The sequence below is a fragment of the Neofelis nebulosa genome, chromosome 9, assembly GCF_028018385.1.
Source record: "Neofelis nebulosa isolate mNeoNeb1 chromosome 9, mNeoNeb1.pri, whole genome shotgun sequence".
NCBI lineage: Eukaryota > Metazoa > Chordata > Mammalia > Carnivora > Felidae > Neofelis > Neofelis nebulosa.
Genome location: NC_080790.1, coordinates 64,473,888 through 64,491,222, shown reverse-complemented (window position 1 = coordinate 64,491,222; position 17,335 = coordinate 64,473,888).

Genomic DNA, 17,335 nt, shown 5'->3' with positions numbered 1-17,335 from the left:
CAGTGTCCAGCATGGCCCCCTTTCACTTATTCTCTTCCTGACCAGCTCTGCCCCATTCCCCTCCTCCAACCTCCATTTCTGGTATCCTGTTAGGCACATTATGAGTTTTTACAAATTCTGAAGGCTGGATGTAAGAAAAAGGAGCAATGAAACCCCTAAACCTTATCTTCATTCTACTGTCATTCTTGTCTTCTGCAACTATTTCACTGGAGCAGGTAGCAAACAAAAGGATAATTTGCACGTGAGAATTCCACTTGACTCTTAAGCCTTGTGCTGTGAAGTTCAACAAAATGGCTGGAAAGCCAACGGGAGGGAAGGTGAGGCAGTGTGGGGTTGGAGGCACAGCACTAATCAGGTGACCTGTTTGCCAAATGATTTTGAGCAAGTCACTTACCCATGCTAAGCCTCAGATTCCTCATGTGCAAATTGAGAGTTTGAACAGATAATTTCAAAGTCTCTGTCAGCATTAGAGGTTTTAGATTCATGTCATCAAAGGACCAGCACCTAGCTGTCAAAACTTGTCCCCAAAAGCCACATACCATTCCTTTACTGTCGAGATTTCTATACATTTCATACAGCCACCATTCAAATTATGGCATGCAGTCCCAATTAGCACTTTATTAAAGCTCAGCTCATGTGTCTGTAGTCCATTTTTCAAGATGACTTAAAAGAAATCAGAATTTGTGTGCTATTCATTCTCTCTCAAAAGCGTATTTTCAAGATGCATTTAGGCGATAGTGCTTTCTCAAAGCATAATTGTATCCTAATGTAAAAACTGCAAATATATTTCTTTTTCCATGTTTGGCAAATCCTTAAATGACCTCACATTTTAGCATCATTATATAATACAGCAAAGAAGATGCATCTTATTTGAACTTACACACATAAATAGGATTTTAAAAAATTCTTGACACATTACCGTATGCTGCATGCTTTTTATGGACTATGAAAGAACAGAAGACTAATATACTAGCTAAAGTTTGAGAATTTCTCAACATTATCTGAATTTCTATGGTATCTATTCCATTTCATCACACATTCAAATGTCAGTCCCGTTAACAGCGTCCTCAAAGTATTTATATGTTGACTGCATTTGAACAAGATTTTTTTATATTTTCATTTTACAACCAATCAATGCTAATATGTCTGAATCACAAAGATGAGAGAATGTCAGATTTATTGACAGATGTTGCATATTCACATTATAGTTATTGCAATGTTTTTACGATCAAACTGGAAATAACAGAATTAGCAAATACATCTGTTTGTTTAATGACATTCCCAATATAGCTTTTGTACCCTGAAAACTTTTTAAAATATCATGATATCATTTAAAATAGCCACCCCTGTCTTTCTTCAGGTTTTACCTGCCTTCATTTTTCTTCATAAGCTTACTACTACCTGAAATTAAGCTGTAAATACATATTTATCCTCGTTAACTATCACAGAATGGGAATTCCGTGAATGTGGAAAGCTTGACTGTCTACTCATTGTATCTCCAGTACCTACAAAAGTGCTGAGCACATAGTAGGTGCAAAGTACATATTTGTTTAATAAAAAATGAATTTTGAACTATTTATATGTGCTTGTAAACACATAAGCTAAATACTAAGTTGATACATAATGCATATCCCCGATTATTGGCATGTAATATATTTTCAACAGTAAGATGTCTCTAAAGCTGATAATTATACTAATATAATAACTACACAAGGATGAGATCTGATATTTGCAAAGTCATCTTAAAGAGATTGGAGGCCTCTGCAGCTAAGAGGGAGACCTGAAGATACTCATTTTCTCAGCCTCATTCCAAAAATACTTTAATGGGGAAATAAATAGCTAACTCTTATAATAAGACAGCCAAAGAAAATGATATATGAAGAGAACAGGAGTGGAAGGCACTAGAAATATAGAAAAATAGGATACTTCAAAGTTGGCAATGTACCAGTCAACAATGCATGGAACCAGAACATTTGGGCGCACTAAGAAGTAATATGAGTAAGATGTTTCTTCCAAGCTCCCTCACTACTGTCCTCCTTTGCTCTGATTCTAACCTTATAGAGCAGTCCTTTGATTTAGAATTGGCTTCTCGATGAAGGGGCAGGGGTCTTCCTTGCTTAGCAAATACTAGCATTACTCTCTCCAGAAAGAATATCTCTGATAATAAATTAATGTCTCTGGTTTAGACATGACCTTTAATGGTGTAATTCACCCAGACTAACCCACTCTCAGTATATGACAACATCCATTTCACGAGATTGTAAGGCTGAGATCCAGAATTTGGATTGAGGCTGTGTCAAAACTGTGACAGCTGGACTTCAGCTAGCCATACCCCTACTTACAATTATGAACAGATTCATTAATTTCATTAATGCAAATTACATTTTAATATATGCACTGTAGTTACATAATACTTTATATCCCTACCAAGGCCTTTGATTTTTCATTCCTTTTTACCTACTTCCAAGTTATTTTGAGTTAAGGCAATGGACATACATTCAGCATCTTCAAAAACTCCATCAGAGAGCAACTCCAGCCTCACAGAGGAGAGCAAGGAATAAATCTGTTACCACTCTATAGATACCAAAAATATACAACAAAACTTACTGCATCGCAAGATGCTTTATTACTCAGCAAACAAAAAGTGTATCATCATGGTACCATGGGTTCCCTTTATCCGTCAAGTGTTGTGGGCATTAATGATGGACCAGATGGGTTGGGTTGCAGCCAAGGGCTATAAGGCCAACAGCTCAACACATTTTATAGCAAGCAGCAAATAAGCTAGTGGTGACAGTGGTCACCTTGACCAACTTACTTTCCCTACATACCCCTCTATATCATTTGTTCAGTATTGTGACACAGAGATAAGGAGCAGTAAGTATACAGGTAACAAATTGTATGGAAAGCGGTTGCACCTTCTAACGACTGCCTTCTGATTTGGTTCACTTGGCGTAAGTCCAGTTCTAAAATTAAAATGTTCTCGTCTAAACAATATCATTACCTATGGGTTTTTCATGGTGACAAATTCCACAGAATTCTGGAAGTTACTTTCTCAATTATCTAATCAAATAACTATAGAAAGGAAATATACAAAAGTTTGTCAGAGAAAATAAAGCAAAGTAATCAAGGTTGAATAGTTCTTGAGACAAAAAGATAAAATAATAACACAAGAATAATAGTTACCAATTCTATGGAATTTTTTTATTGAAGTATAGTTGACACACAGTGTTTTATTAGTTTCAGGTGTGCAGCACAGTGATTCGATGAGTCTATACATTATGCTCTGCTCACCATGTGTTGCGACCATCTGTCACCGTACAATTTATGGAATCATTTTGAATTATTTTAAGACAAAGTTACTAGTTTATGAGGATTTCCTATTATAAACTTAAAAAAAAATTGACATTTATTTATTTTTGAGGGACAGAGCATGAGCAGGGGAGGGGCAGAGAGAGAAGGAGACACAGAATCCGAAGCAGGCTCCAGGCTCTGAGCTGTCAGCACAGAGCCAAACGCGGGGCTCGAACCCACCAACCGTGAGATCATGACCTGGGCCGAAGTTGGACGCTCAACCGACTGAGCCACCCAGGCGCCCCTAATGTAAACTTTATATTAAACAAATAGACATACTTATTCTAGTTAGGAACAGGATTGAGGTTTAGGATATTCAGAATGTTCCCTAACTCATTATTTATAATATATACAAAATGGAAAACTCACTTGGATATCATAATTAAACATTTGAAATTTTTTAATATAACTGAGGAATACCAGGATAGCAAGTGTGGAAAATAGAACATATTCCAATTTGGAATAACTGAGTTTTTACTTCTCTATTTATTAACATATTTTTAAAAATGTAAACCAATCTCAAATAGTTACCAATTGAAAGTGCATATATTTGGACATCATATACATACCCCCCTTATTAAGAGAAAATTATCAATTTTAAATACAGGAAATGATTAAGTGAAAGTACCAGAAAACCCACCTTCTGAATTTACTTTAAGATGTCAATATCAACATAGTTTTAAATAATTAGAGGATTTATTTTACAAGGAAAATCACATCTTTTGGATATTAAGAAGTTACTCCTTTCGTACACATAGCAGCATTCTGAGATGGTAGCATTATCTTTCCCATAACTAATTGTGTTTTTCATATATTATGAGTATGATATATCAAGAATCTGAGGGGTGCCTGGCTGGCTCAGTCGGTGGAGCCCGCAACTCTTGATCTTGGGGGCATGAGTTTGAGCCCTATGTAGGGTGTTAGAATTTGCTTTAAAAAAAAAGAATCAGAAGGGTTACCCAATTTAACCAATCCTTCTGCAGACCTGCATGGTGCCCAACTACCATTTTTACGCAGAGTAAGGAGGAGGAATCCTTCTTCAAAGCAGCAAATAGATCAGTATAACTGCTAGGTATTCGTTCCCTGGAAGGAAGTAGTCTAGGAAGTTGCAGGTAACTGAACATTGGTTCCAGAAAGATGTTTCCATTTCTCTCAGAAAAAAATATTCCCTAGGACTGGAAAGGCTTTAGTAATGGAGCATGCTCCGTAGTTTGGTCTTTTATTTATCATAAAAGGCAATGGATTACATCATTTTCCCAAGAATTGGTCCCTCTTCAAAAATAGTAAGTTCAGCTGTGAGGATAGTAAAGAAATCCTATCTCACTTCAGGAAAACTGAAAGTCGAAATAGAAAGTTGAGGGCAAAACTAAGATAAGGAATGAGATGCCCAGCAACTTTATCTCCTTCTCCCCTTCAAAAAATAAAAGCTGACTGAATACAAATCTTTTCTCTCCACAATAACATTTTGTACTGATGGCTTCATGAATTCGAGTTTGTTTTCTTTTCTTTTGTTTTTCCCAGCTACTACCTTAGAGGGCCTCTTAGCATTTCTTTAGCAAACAGCCTTTAGTAAACATGTTGAAAAATAAGAGGAAACTAAGGATTTGACCAATAATGGATTAAAAAGGGGGTAAGGAAAAATTCCCCCATTCTGAATGTTCCCTAAGAAGACATTTCTTCATTCAAGAGTGAGCCCAAAACAACAAATACAGGAACAAATACAGGAACATAAAGGAACGTTTCCATTATGTAAGAGAACATTATCTCTACACAGTAGAGCCTACCATGATGGGATAAATTATAGATTAAATAGAGATTAAATAATAAATGCATATTGAGAAGGAAGAAAATTATAGGAAGAAATTACCCCCAAATAAAACTGCAATAGCCGAGTCTCAGAGGCAAAGGAGCCCATGTAAACCTGCAGAAAATTTGAATCACCAGTGTACAGATATGAAAAGTACTCCTAGTATGCTGAAGGAAGGGAGAATACAATGTCAATCATGTGAAAAATTTAAAGAAAAGAAGAAATATACAAATTATAAATAAATAGGAGGAACAAGAGGAAATCCAAATTTAGTGAATTAATTAAGGTGCAGGAGAAGAAAACATTTCTCATTTAAAACGTTTTGAGGGGCGCCTGGGTGGCGCAGTCGGTTAAGCGTCCGACTTCAGCCAGGTCACGATCTCGCGGTCCGTGAGTTCGAGCCCCGCGTCAGGCTCTGGGCTGATGGCTCGGAGCCTGGAGCCTGTTTCCGATTCTGTGTCTCCCTCTCTCTCTGCCCCTCCCCCGTTCATGCTCTGTCTCTCTCTGTCCCAAAAATAAAAAAAAAATAAAAAACGTTGAAAAAAAAAAAAAATAAAAAAAAAAAATAAAACGTTTTGAATCTAGAAATCGAGGAGGTTTACCATGACTCAGGAAAAATAAATGAAAGAGTTACTTACCTAGACATATTTTCGACAAAATGTTTGATTCTTAGGTATGAAGCTAGACTCATTAAAGAGGAAGACAGCCAAACTGGTCTCAGAAGAAAATAAAATTTGTGGTGCTTTGAGAAGAAACAGTTATGATTCAAGAATTTTATACCTAATCAAGCTGTTGTTATCATGGGAACGTCATTTTAAGATAAGCAGTGTTTCAGAAAATATACCCCACTTTGCACTTTCACACACACACACACACACACACACACACACACACACACAGATTGAAGATTTGCTCCAGGTTACCAGGAGATTAAAAACTGAATAATGAGGAGGAGTGGCAGATCTGACTGTGAGAGAGCACTGATATTGGTTAAAGATCTAGAGATGGTCCAGGACAGAATCGTCCTGTGGGAAAAACATTGATTTATTGAATGTTAAAAATGTTCCAGGCTTTAAAATGGGTTCCATAGTTGCACAGTTTGGGAAAGTTCTGCATAATGCAACCTCCTATAGATAATTCACAATACTTATGATTATATTAGTCTCTCTTAATATGTGTTTAAACAAGGATATCAGCATAATTGTGTTTACCTCTGCATTGCTAAGCTACCCTTATGGTAAAAGAGTTCTTTTTAAAGGGCATTTATTAACATACTACAGAACAAAGTGTTTTGAGAGTCACAAATTGGAAAATGCTTGCCTAAATAATTGTGATAAGTGTACCTAAAATAGACAAAAAGGACAAAATTTATAGGGTTGCCCTTTATGAAGGAAAAGAGGGGTCAAGATGACAAAATCAAGATGATGAAAAACAAAGTAGAGACAGAAACACACACACAGTTTTATCTTCTATTTGATGAAGTCAATGTTACTTTGTTTTTTATTTACAAATAAATAAATCTATGTTTAAGAAGTGTTGTGAAAGTCAAACACTTGAAAATTTAAGTGCATTTTCTGAATTACAGATCAAGTAGGAAATAAATTGGGAGTTACTATTGCATACACATTATTGACTTAAAAAATAAGACCAGTTTAAGAAATCATGAAACTGAATGTTATTTATATACTCAAAGTTTTGGGATAGAGCTAGGGCTACATCAAAAGCAAACTCGCCACGGGAATCTACCCCCAAAACCAAGAGCACAGTGTACATGTTGCATGTTAGCCAATTTGACAATAAATTATATTTAAAAATTATATAAAAAATTATTAAACATTTGACAATAAATTATATTTAAAAATTATATAAAAATTATTAAAAATTTGACAATAAATTATATTAAAAATTATAAAAAATTATTTAAAAATATATTTCAAAAATAATATCTCTTACTAAAGAGAAAAAACATTCAATTAAACTTATATGTCAAGAAATTAGAAAGAGCACTTCTAGGAGTCCTAAGGAAATCAAGACAAAGGAAATAATAAATATTAAGTAAAAGATACATGAAATGTGAAACAGGAAAACCAAGGAAGTTACCAAAACAAAAGCACTTTAAAAGAACCTTACTGACCCATAGGTCTGAATATGTTACAATTTCAGTTTATCCCTTACCTATTTTCTTTATAGTCTGTAGTCAAAGTCCAGAATCTCAGGTTTATTTGAGTGTGGGATAGAAGATGGAACAATTCCAAATGAAAAAGGGCATATGCAATGCATATATATACTTATATACATCTATACAAAATGTATCTATATGCATACATATGTGTATATGTATATATTTTCATACCAAAGTATGTTTCTTTATGAAAATGTGGGTATTTCTTTACAATGAGAAATTTTTGAAATGAATTTTTTGCTAAAATTTAAAATATTGCATAGTAGCAAAAGAAGTACCAATATAAAATAAAAATAAACAGTGAAAACTATGTATAGATACTAAAGAATTTCTTATGAAAAAGAACCCTGGCTCAAATGATTTATGAATTAATGTTTTAATCTTCAAGGAACAGCATTTTCTTTTAATACATATTTTTCTTAGAGCATAGAGAAAATATGAAGCAGATGTAAATTTAATATTAAAAGCAGTTAAAATGATAAAAAAGGGAAAATTGAAGAGAATCTCACATATAAACATATATGCAAAAATATTTAAAATATTAGCACATACAATTTCAAACCTTTAGTTTTCAAATTATTATAAAATTTAAGTTTAATATTTTATTATGTAATAAATGTTTTGTAAATTTTATTATAAAATATAATAAGTATATTTAAACCCATTACTAAATTTTAGCAAATATCAATTATAAGCAATCTGGTCCTCTATAATCCTGCTGTGCTATCTCTTTACAACCCCTGTTGAATTTCTTTAAAACCAATCCCAAACATTGGTTCATTGCATCTCTAAATGTTTCAAAAATCTCTTTTAATTAATAGAGTTTTTCTTCCTCTTTTTTTGCTTTTTCAGAAGTTTATTTGTTAAAGAATCCATAGAGCTTTCCACATTCTGTACCTTGCTGGTAGCATTCCTGTGGTATCATTTACATGCTCCTTTATTCCATGTATTTTTGTAGACTGGTGGTAAGGTATAGAGTATTTGTGTTGGGGTCCCCAAGACCACCCTCAGGTTCAATGATTCACTACACAAACTCGCAGAACTCAGCATGGGGTGAAGTGTAGAGGAAACCAGATACAAGCTTGAAAGAACAATCTCTGAGTGGATTGAGATATGACTCACTTAACAAGTGACAACACACATAAGAAGCTCATTAGAAACTCAGTGTTCAAGGTTTTTATAGGAAGCTGGTCATGGGGGTACCTGCTACCTGGTTATCTTGTATTTTTCCTGACTGAACTGTGGATTCACCCATTTCTACAAAGAGGCTTGGTTTATTTATTGGGAATTGGTACTGAGGGACCACACTTTGGACATTGTGGGTGCTCATTACTATCGGGTTACTTATTGTTTCTAGGCTTTTCAGTAGACAAATATAGAAAATATGTTTGCTCTTGGTTCGTTTTAAGATAAATACATATGACATCATGTTGATATTTCTAATTCAAGTGTCAACTTTCAGAATTTTTAACTTCCTTAATATCTACATCTCTTCTCACTTATACAAAAACCTTTAGTTCCTAATGACACTGATGTACTTGCTTTATCCTACTATACACATAATAATTACAGAATAACAAAGCAAGAGTAGCTTACCAAAAACAGTTTAGTGTGCGTGTGTGTGTGTGTGTGTGTGTGTGTGTGTGTGTGTGTGTGATTTTGGTCTTCAGGATATAAATCGCTAAGAAAAGTCAGTCAATTTACTATATTTTCAAGTCTCTTACATTAATTATTTTCTAGGTAGTTATGCCATGAATTCAATATAGTTAGATTTATTTGTTTCATTTAAATTTAGTTTTTGGCTGCTTGTATTTTTTAATTTAGATTTCATTTTTTACATTTATGTAAAATACATCCATTAGTACAAAGTGAAATCTTATGGAACAAGGTATATGAATTTTTTACCTTCAATGTCTATATTATTTCTTTTTTCTGACCTATAGATAATCATACAGTTTTCTCCAGTTTATTTTTCTTTTTCATTTAAAAACTCATACTAGGAATTATTCCATATGTGTATACAAAAATATTCTTCATTTGTTTTTGTAGCTACATATTTCCATTGCATGAATGTACAATAGTTCATATTCAGTCAGACACCAATTGATGAGCATTTGGGTTCTTTCCAGTTTTTGCTACTATTAATAATGCCCTAGTAAATAGCCTTATGCATGTCTTTTCATGTTTCTCCAGAATATCTTTGGGATATATTACTAGAAATGAGCTTTCTGGGGCAAAGGGTAAATACTTATATAGTTTTGTTAGATATTGCCAAATTTTTTCCATGGGGGTTGTACCATTTTGTATTACCATAAACAATATATGAGTGCCTATTTCCTCACAGCCTTGCCAACAGTTGTCAAATTTCTGAATTTTTGCCAACCTGATAGGGGAGAAATAATAATTCAGTGTAATTTTAATAGGCATTTTTCTTAATATGAATAAATTTGGACATCTTTTCATATCTTTAAGGGCCAAGCAAATTTAACTACAAAATATATTAAAAAGTATGATCTCCTATTAACAAGTAAATGTATTCCAAATAAACAAGAGTGTTGGTTAACTAAAAACAAAGTAATATAATATAAAATACAAGTATGTTAAATTTAAATGTATTTACTCAAAATAGGCTGAAAAGCACTTGCCCATATGTCATCCAATACCCATTCCTCAGAGGTTTTATAGCTTTTAAAATTTGAATTTCTTTTTTTCAATGTTTATTTCTTTATTTTTGAGAGAGAGCACGTGTGCAAGGAGGGGAGGGGCAGAGACAGAGCAGGAGACAGAGAATCCCAAGCCGACTCGCTCTGTCAGCGTAGAGCCCGACAATGTGGGGGTTGAACCCACAAACTGTGAGATCATGACCTGAGCCAAAAACAAGAGTCAGATGTTTAGCTGACTGAGTTACTTAGGTGACCCTAAAATTTGAATTTCTATATAATGAATTCTGCTTACATATTTACCTCCCTTACCTCCTCATCTCTTAATAAATTAAAAGGAAAAAATTCAAAATAATAATTGTCTAGCAGCACTGTAAAACTATAACGTGGGCCATCAAAGAAGTAGTAAATGTTTGGATTTCCTGGAAGATATGATACAGATCTGATTAAAATTGGAAAGGAACATATTGGTTTTAATGCTGAAATTTAAAGATAAAGAAAGAAAGGATAACTCTCTGAGAGGTTCCATTTCTTGACAGATACATATATTCCCTAAAGTCACAGAGCAATCTTTATGTTCAGAGTAGCTGAGGCCAATAACTAGCAGAAAAAAGCAGAAATTCATTATGAAAACTGTTCTTCCTTAAGGAACAGCCCATTTTAGTTTAGGAGGGGAGGTGCTTATATAAGGAAGGAACATTCAAGTACCTGAAACTGTATGATGAGAAGGAGACAGACAAGCAAAGATGCCAAGAACAAGGAAAATGGGTGGGAGGTGAGGAGGTGGAAGCATTCCAGAAAATTAGAGTATCATGTGGATGGTCTCTGGGGAATGAAGTAACTAAGTGTAGTCTCTAGAGTAAAAGAAGATTTGGTAAGGTAACAGCAAAAGTTTATATTTTATTCTAAGTATGGCAAAAAATACATATAAGGATTCTATAATTATTTAAAAGTATTCTTTCTGCTGTGAAGAAAATAGGATCCGAGGAGGAACAGAGCTTTAGTCATAAAGAAATATTTTATAATACCTTTCTCTCAGAAATGACCAGATCAAGTAGATATACAAGTTATAATTAATCATAAAATTCTGTCTTCATTTATTAATATATTATAAATCTATAACCAACTAATATAGAATTCACATTCTTTTCAAATGTCCATGGGATATTTTTAATAACTTGTCTATATGCTAAGACCTATTGTAAAATTGCATTAAATTGAAGAAAGTAGGTGGGCCATATTTTCTTATGTTTCAAAGAACAAGGAATTAAATATGAAATATCAATCTAATCCCTTGGAAATAGAAAAGAGTTTCTTCTAAGAAGTCAGCTAAAAGTACAGGCTCTTTTCAACTCAATGAGAATTTGAGCATGTGATATGAAATCCTCTGGGTTAAAGGCAGAGGCATGTAAGACAAAATTCATAGCTGTATATCCATTATTATTAAATAAGAAACACTGAAATTTTTTAAGGAACCAGCTACCTATTAAACTAAAAAAACAAACAGCAAAAAAAATAAAATAAAATAAAATAAAAAACAAACAGCAAAATTAATTAACAAGGAGGTAGAAGACTTAATAAAGGCAGAAAATAATTAATTGAAATCTACATAGAAAGTATAATACTCAACCCTTACCCGATGGGCAATGGCATCAAAATACATAAAGCAAAAACTATTCTACTCACACTAAGAAACTACAGATATATAATATATAATATATAATATGTAATATGTAATATGTAATATGTAATATATTATATATTATATAATATATTATATAATATATATAATATATATATATATATACACTATATATATATACTTACAGCAGAAGAATTGAACATCTATCAGATTTAAGAATCAGGTAGACCAAGAAACCAATAAATACAACTTAAATAATACAACTTATAAAATTTGTGTAACTGAGATATACAAAATGTCATAAATTATAGAGAATAGATGCTATTTATATATTATATTCTACAAGTTACTGCAAAAGTATGTCATCATATTTTTGGCCTAAAAAAGTCTAAAATTTAAAAAGTAGAACTTGGGCAAGCAATATTCTCTAATCACAAGAAAAACACACTGCTACCAGGAAATTAATAACAAAGTTACATATTTTAAACCAAGGCATTCTAGATAAGATCAATGGCTGAGCTGCAACTTTGACTCATCCCCCCAAAATAATCATGCTTCAAACATATAAAAGCGCTACACAAAATTAGACTGACAGTAAACTTTTTAGGAGCAAAAATAAGCACAGAAAGATAATGAAGTACTGCCTTTTTGTGATGTGATTTGTTTTTTAAAAAGTCAACCTAGATTTTAATATACTCTGTATATTATTTTTCTATTGCTGCCATAACAAGTTGCCACAAATTTTGTGGCTTAAACCACTATAAATTTATTATCTTACAGTTCTTGGCCCTTTCTCCATCTCTAGACCCAGCAATACTGTATCTCTGCCCTTCTTTCACATTCACTTCTTCCTCTGACCTCAGCCGGGAAAGGTTCTCTGCTTGTAAGGACTCGTTTGATTAGACTGAGCCCACCTGCATAATCCAGGATAATTTTCCCATCTCAGGGTCGTTAGCCTAAATCATCTCTGCAACATCCCTTTTTCCATGTAATTTATGCTCATGAGTCTCAGGGATTGGGACATAGACATCTTTGGGAAGCCATTGTTCTGACTACCACACGCCCTGCCAAACTATCACACGAGCAGAAAGGAAATGAAATAAAAGGCATAGAAGGAAACTACTCATAGTGTAGGATTCTAGCCGGACAGTATTTGTCCCCCTTTAACACTGTGCTTTGGTATTTATTGCTGCTACTGAAAAGTGTACTACCAATAAGAGGGAAGTAGAACCTGTGAAGGAGAGTATATGCAATGCTCTAGAAACACATGTTGATCAATAGAGTCTTCACTGAAATAATAATTATTATAATAACAAACATCACAATGGAAATTTGGAAGGTTGAACATTGTGACACCAACCGTATCAATATTAAAGAAGAGAAAGTGACATTTATAGAAAAAGTTAGTGTTCCAGTGTTCTAGAATATGTGAAGTCCTGTCTTTCTGAGCCACACAGTAGTTGAGGTAACAATCATTAGCCCCTTCTCTGATCATGACTTTATACAAAATCAGCCAAATAAAGTCATCAATTTTGATATAACTCGCTGCATTGATGGAGTTGGATTAGTTAGGAAATGGGGAGATGAGGTATGTGAAAGGATAACTTGAGGAATATTAAAGGTTTTCAGAATTTACTTGAGCAATACTCTGTTCAAATGGGGCAGTGCCAAACTGGAAGCGGTTTTAGGAGGCTTCTACAGACAGGAATCAGGGGAAAGACGTATAAAGAAGGTGCAGAAGCAAAGAAAGGAAATTATTGTATTGGCTATAGCTTAAAGCCTAACTGGCTATTTGTAACTGGTTGTCCTTAACATTTAAATTCCTACCCTTGAGATAGTCATAGGCTTAGGGTTTGATTTGGTTAGTATAGCACAAGGGCATTACAGCCATCCCAACTAATAGCCTTCATATTTAATTAATTTAACAGGAAATATCAGAAAAGATCACTGGGGTTGTCGCGAGATTGGTGCTTGGATGATATTGTAAAGTAGTGGCTGGCAAACTTTTTCTTTAAAGGGCCAGATAGGAGCACCTGGATGGATCAACTGGTTAACTGTCCGACTCTTGATTTCAGCTCAGGTCATGATCTTACTGTCATCAAGTGGAGTCCCATGCTGGGCTCTGCACTGAGCATGGACCTATTCAAGACGCTTTTTCTCTCTCCCTCTGCCCTTCCCCACCTTGCTTGTGCATGCACTGTCTCTCAAAAATGATAGCGGGAGAGAGAGAGAGAAGGGGATAATAAATGGCCATATAGTAAATATCGTCCATACTGTTCATACTGCCTCTGTCACACCTACTCATTCTTAGCACCAAAGCAGCCATAGACAAAGTGTCAATGTATTCATTCTCTAAATGTATTCTTTAGACCCTAATGTTAAATGTGCAAATGAATAATTGTTGCATGTGAATAGTTGAAACAGTAGGGTGGACTCTCTATGCTAAATAAATAAATCAAGACATAAATTAATAAATACATAAATGCAAGAAAAACTTGATATTACAACCTAACAAAACAATTAAACATATTTGCAGTACATGTATCACTAGAAATGCAAAAACCAAAAAGCCTTCCTAAATAAAATGTTAACAAAGTATTTTAAGTGTATTAAGAGAAAAATACTCAGTGACCAAGTAGGTCATTTCTAGAATGCAAGAGTGGGAAATATGTCAATGTAATTTATCTCTGGTAAGAGAATAAAAACCATGTAATTGTCTTAAGTGCTAAAAGGCATTATATTAACAGTTAACTCTGCTGAGCATTTTTAAAAGTTTGATAAAATGAATCCTTCTTACCAAACTAGAAAAGGAAGGATCTTTGTTTAACATAGTAAAGACTATCTACCCCAATATACTTCATGAGTAACACATTGAATTAAATCTCTTGAATGTCAGGGAAAAAAACAAATCGCTAAGGACAATGTTTAATGTTGTCCTTGAAGTTACAGTCAATCCAATTAGATAAGGACAGTAATGAGACATACATTTTGAAAAGGAGATACTTTTTTAGTTAACATTACTCTTTACCAAAAAATGCCAAGAAAAATAAGAAAAATATTAATATTATTAAAAGAGATCATTATAAAATAAGCACTTAAAATTCAATAGCTTTCCTACCTATCAGCAAAACAAAACTGGAGGCTGTCATTAAAAGATTCTATTTTAGGGGGCACCTGGGTGGCTCAGTCGATTAATCATCCAACTTTGGCTCAGATCATGATTGCCCTGTTTGTGAGTTCAAGTCCTGTGTCAGGCTCTGTGCTGACACCTCAGACCCTGGCGTTGGCTTCAAATTCTGTGTCTCCCTCTTTCTCTGTCCCTCCCCTGTTCCCACTCTGTCTCTCTCAAAATTAAGTAAACATTAAAAAAAATTAAATATTCTATTTTAAATGTAGCAAAATGATGTAACACTCAGGAGCAAACTTTTTTTTTTTTAATACACAGGACTTCTATAAAGAAAACTAAACATTTTTATTAAAATTTTTAACAAAATGAATCAAACAGTTAACTTATGAAAGTCATCATTAAGTCATTATGCATGTTTGTTTTCTTATGCTCTAATTTTTCTGGATATTTAAAGCTTATCGTAAAAAAAGAACTCTCTTGCTGGAGTTTGATGAATAGCCAGCTAGTTATACAAACAAAGATTGGATGAAACTGGTATCTGATAGAGGAAATCACTTAATAATATTCTATACCTATCCAATAAAATAGTATAAAGAAAATCAAATCCACACTATGAAATAACATTTAATAATACAGAAATAATATGGAAAAATGAAGTAATATCTTTTTACTTATATGATCAGAAAAAACAATACATTTTCATTAGAAAATGTCCTGATGGAAAAAGGAAGATTTAGTCAGGAAGTGGCACTAGAACAATTGCTTGACTATTTTTAAAAAGTGAATTTCAAAATTTTACTTCACACATCACTTTAAACAGTAAGCAACAAGTAGAAAATTAGTCCTTGTTAAAAGTAAAGGAGAAAATGCACAAAAGTTGAGTCAGCTATTTTACAAATACATAAAAATGATCAACTTGCTATTAAATGAAAATTTGAATAATGAAGGTATGTTATATTAAATTATCAAATATTTTCTCAATCACTAATATACTATGTCAGCAATTGTGTAATTAAATCGATAAAATCAATCACTCGAGATAGCCATGTAAATTAGAGTTTTTCAATTAAAAAGCTATTTAGATGTACCAGTAGAGTTTTAAGAATATTCAAAGCTTTGAGTCAATAAATCTACTTTTGAGATATATCTAAGGCTATATTCCTAAATGCAAAAAACACATAAAGAACATACGTTTAGTTCAAAGTTATTCACAGGACACTAGAAACAACCTAAATGTTAACTAACATCACAATACCAGAAAAATCATCATGACTTGAAATGTAAACCAATCAGAAAAAAAAAGCACTTGAAAACATAGATCAAAACACAGTGTTGTCTCTTATCTAAATTCCATTTATAATTTTTTTCAATTTTAATAAAGAAGCATGTATTGACAAGGATTTATGCTGAAATGATAGCATATATACATAGCAAATAAGGAAGGGGAAACTGAATAGAGATGGTAAAAATGGGCACATTAGTAAGAATTTAAGTTCAATAGTTATAACGGATTAAAAAAAATCAGTGTTTTTTTTTGTTTTGTTTTGTTTTCTTTTGTTTTTATGATATAAACACAGATTTATCAAGGGAGCTTTGACAGATATATATATGTAACACTACGGTACAGGTTTCAGGGATACAAAAAAACTGTAAAATATGATTCCTGCTCCAAAGAAAACACACTGTTATTGCTGAAGATGTGACTGTAACACTCAAAATAATTAGATAACAGATGATAAAATCTTATATTTTGTAGTACAGGCAATAAATGCAATTATAGAACAACAAATATATGTTAAATAGTCAAGTCATTTATTTTTAAAGGTAATTTTGAAAATTAAACTGGGAATTCTTTTTCTCAAATGTTTCCAGAATCAGTGGTTTAAATAAAATAGAATACCTATGAGGACTAGTCCTACGAGAACTTATGACTCCACGGTGTTAGAGACCAAAGCAGTTGTATCTGGTTGTCCTGCCATTTTTTGGGTGTTGCCCTCATTCACATGTTCTTGGGTTCCCATCTAAATCCCGGAAGAATTGGTAGAAAGACCAATTTAGTTGATGAACAATGGACCCCAAATGGTCATATTTAAGAGTTAAATTTTTATTGCATTAATATTTGGTCTTCCACAATTCAATTATGTTACCCAGAAGTTTTGAAGTTAATAGAATTTTTACCATTGTAGCCAGGATTTCTTGTTTTTATGATATGTTCCAAATGTCTAGAAAAGGAGAGAGAATAATATTACAAACATGTATAAACTCAATACCTATAAACATATTTTGACACATTTTCTGCAGATATTTTTAAAAGAAAATGTTATAGACACAGTTGGAATCCCTTAATATATTTCAATTCCATTCCTCTGCCTCCTTAGAATCAACTATTATCCTTATGTTGTTGGGGTTTCTTTCCAAACATGTTTCAATACTTTCCTCCATATCTAGTATATCATATAGCCATGAACTTCCAAAAGGTTTTAAGATTTGGCTAATCAAACTCCACTAAATATGCTTTTAGAGGTTTTGTTTAAGTTATATTTGAATTTATTGCTTGATTGAAGAA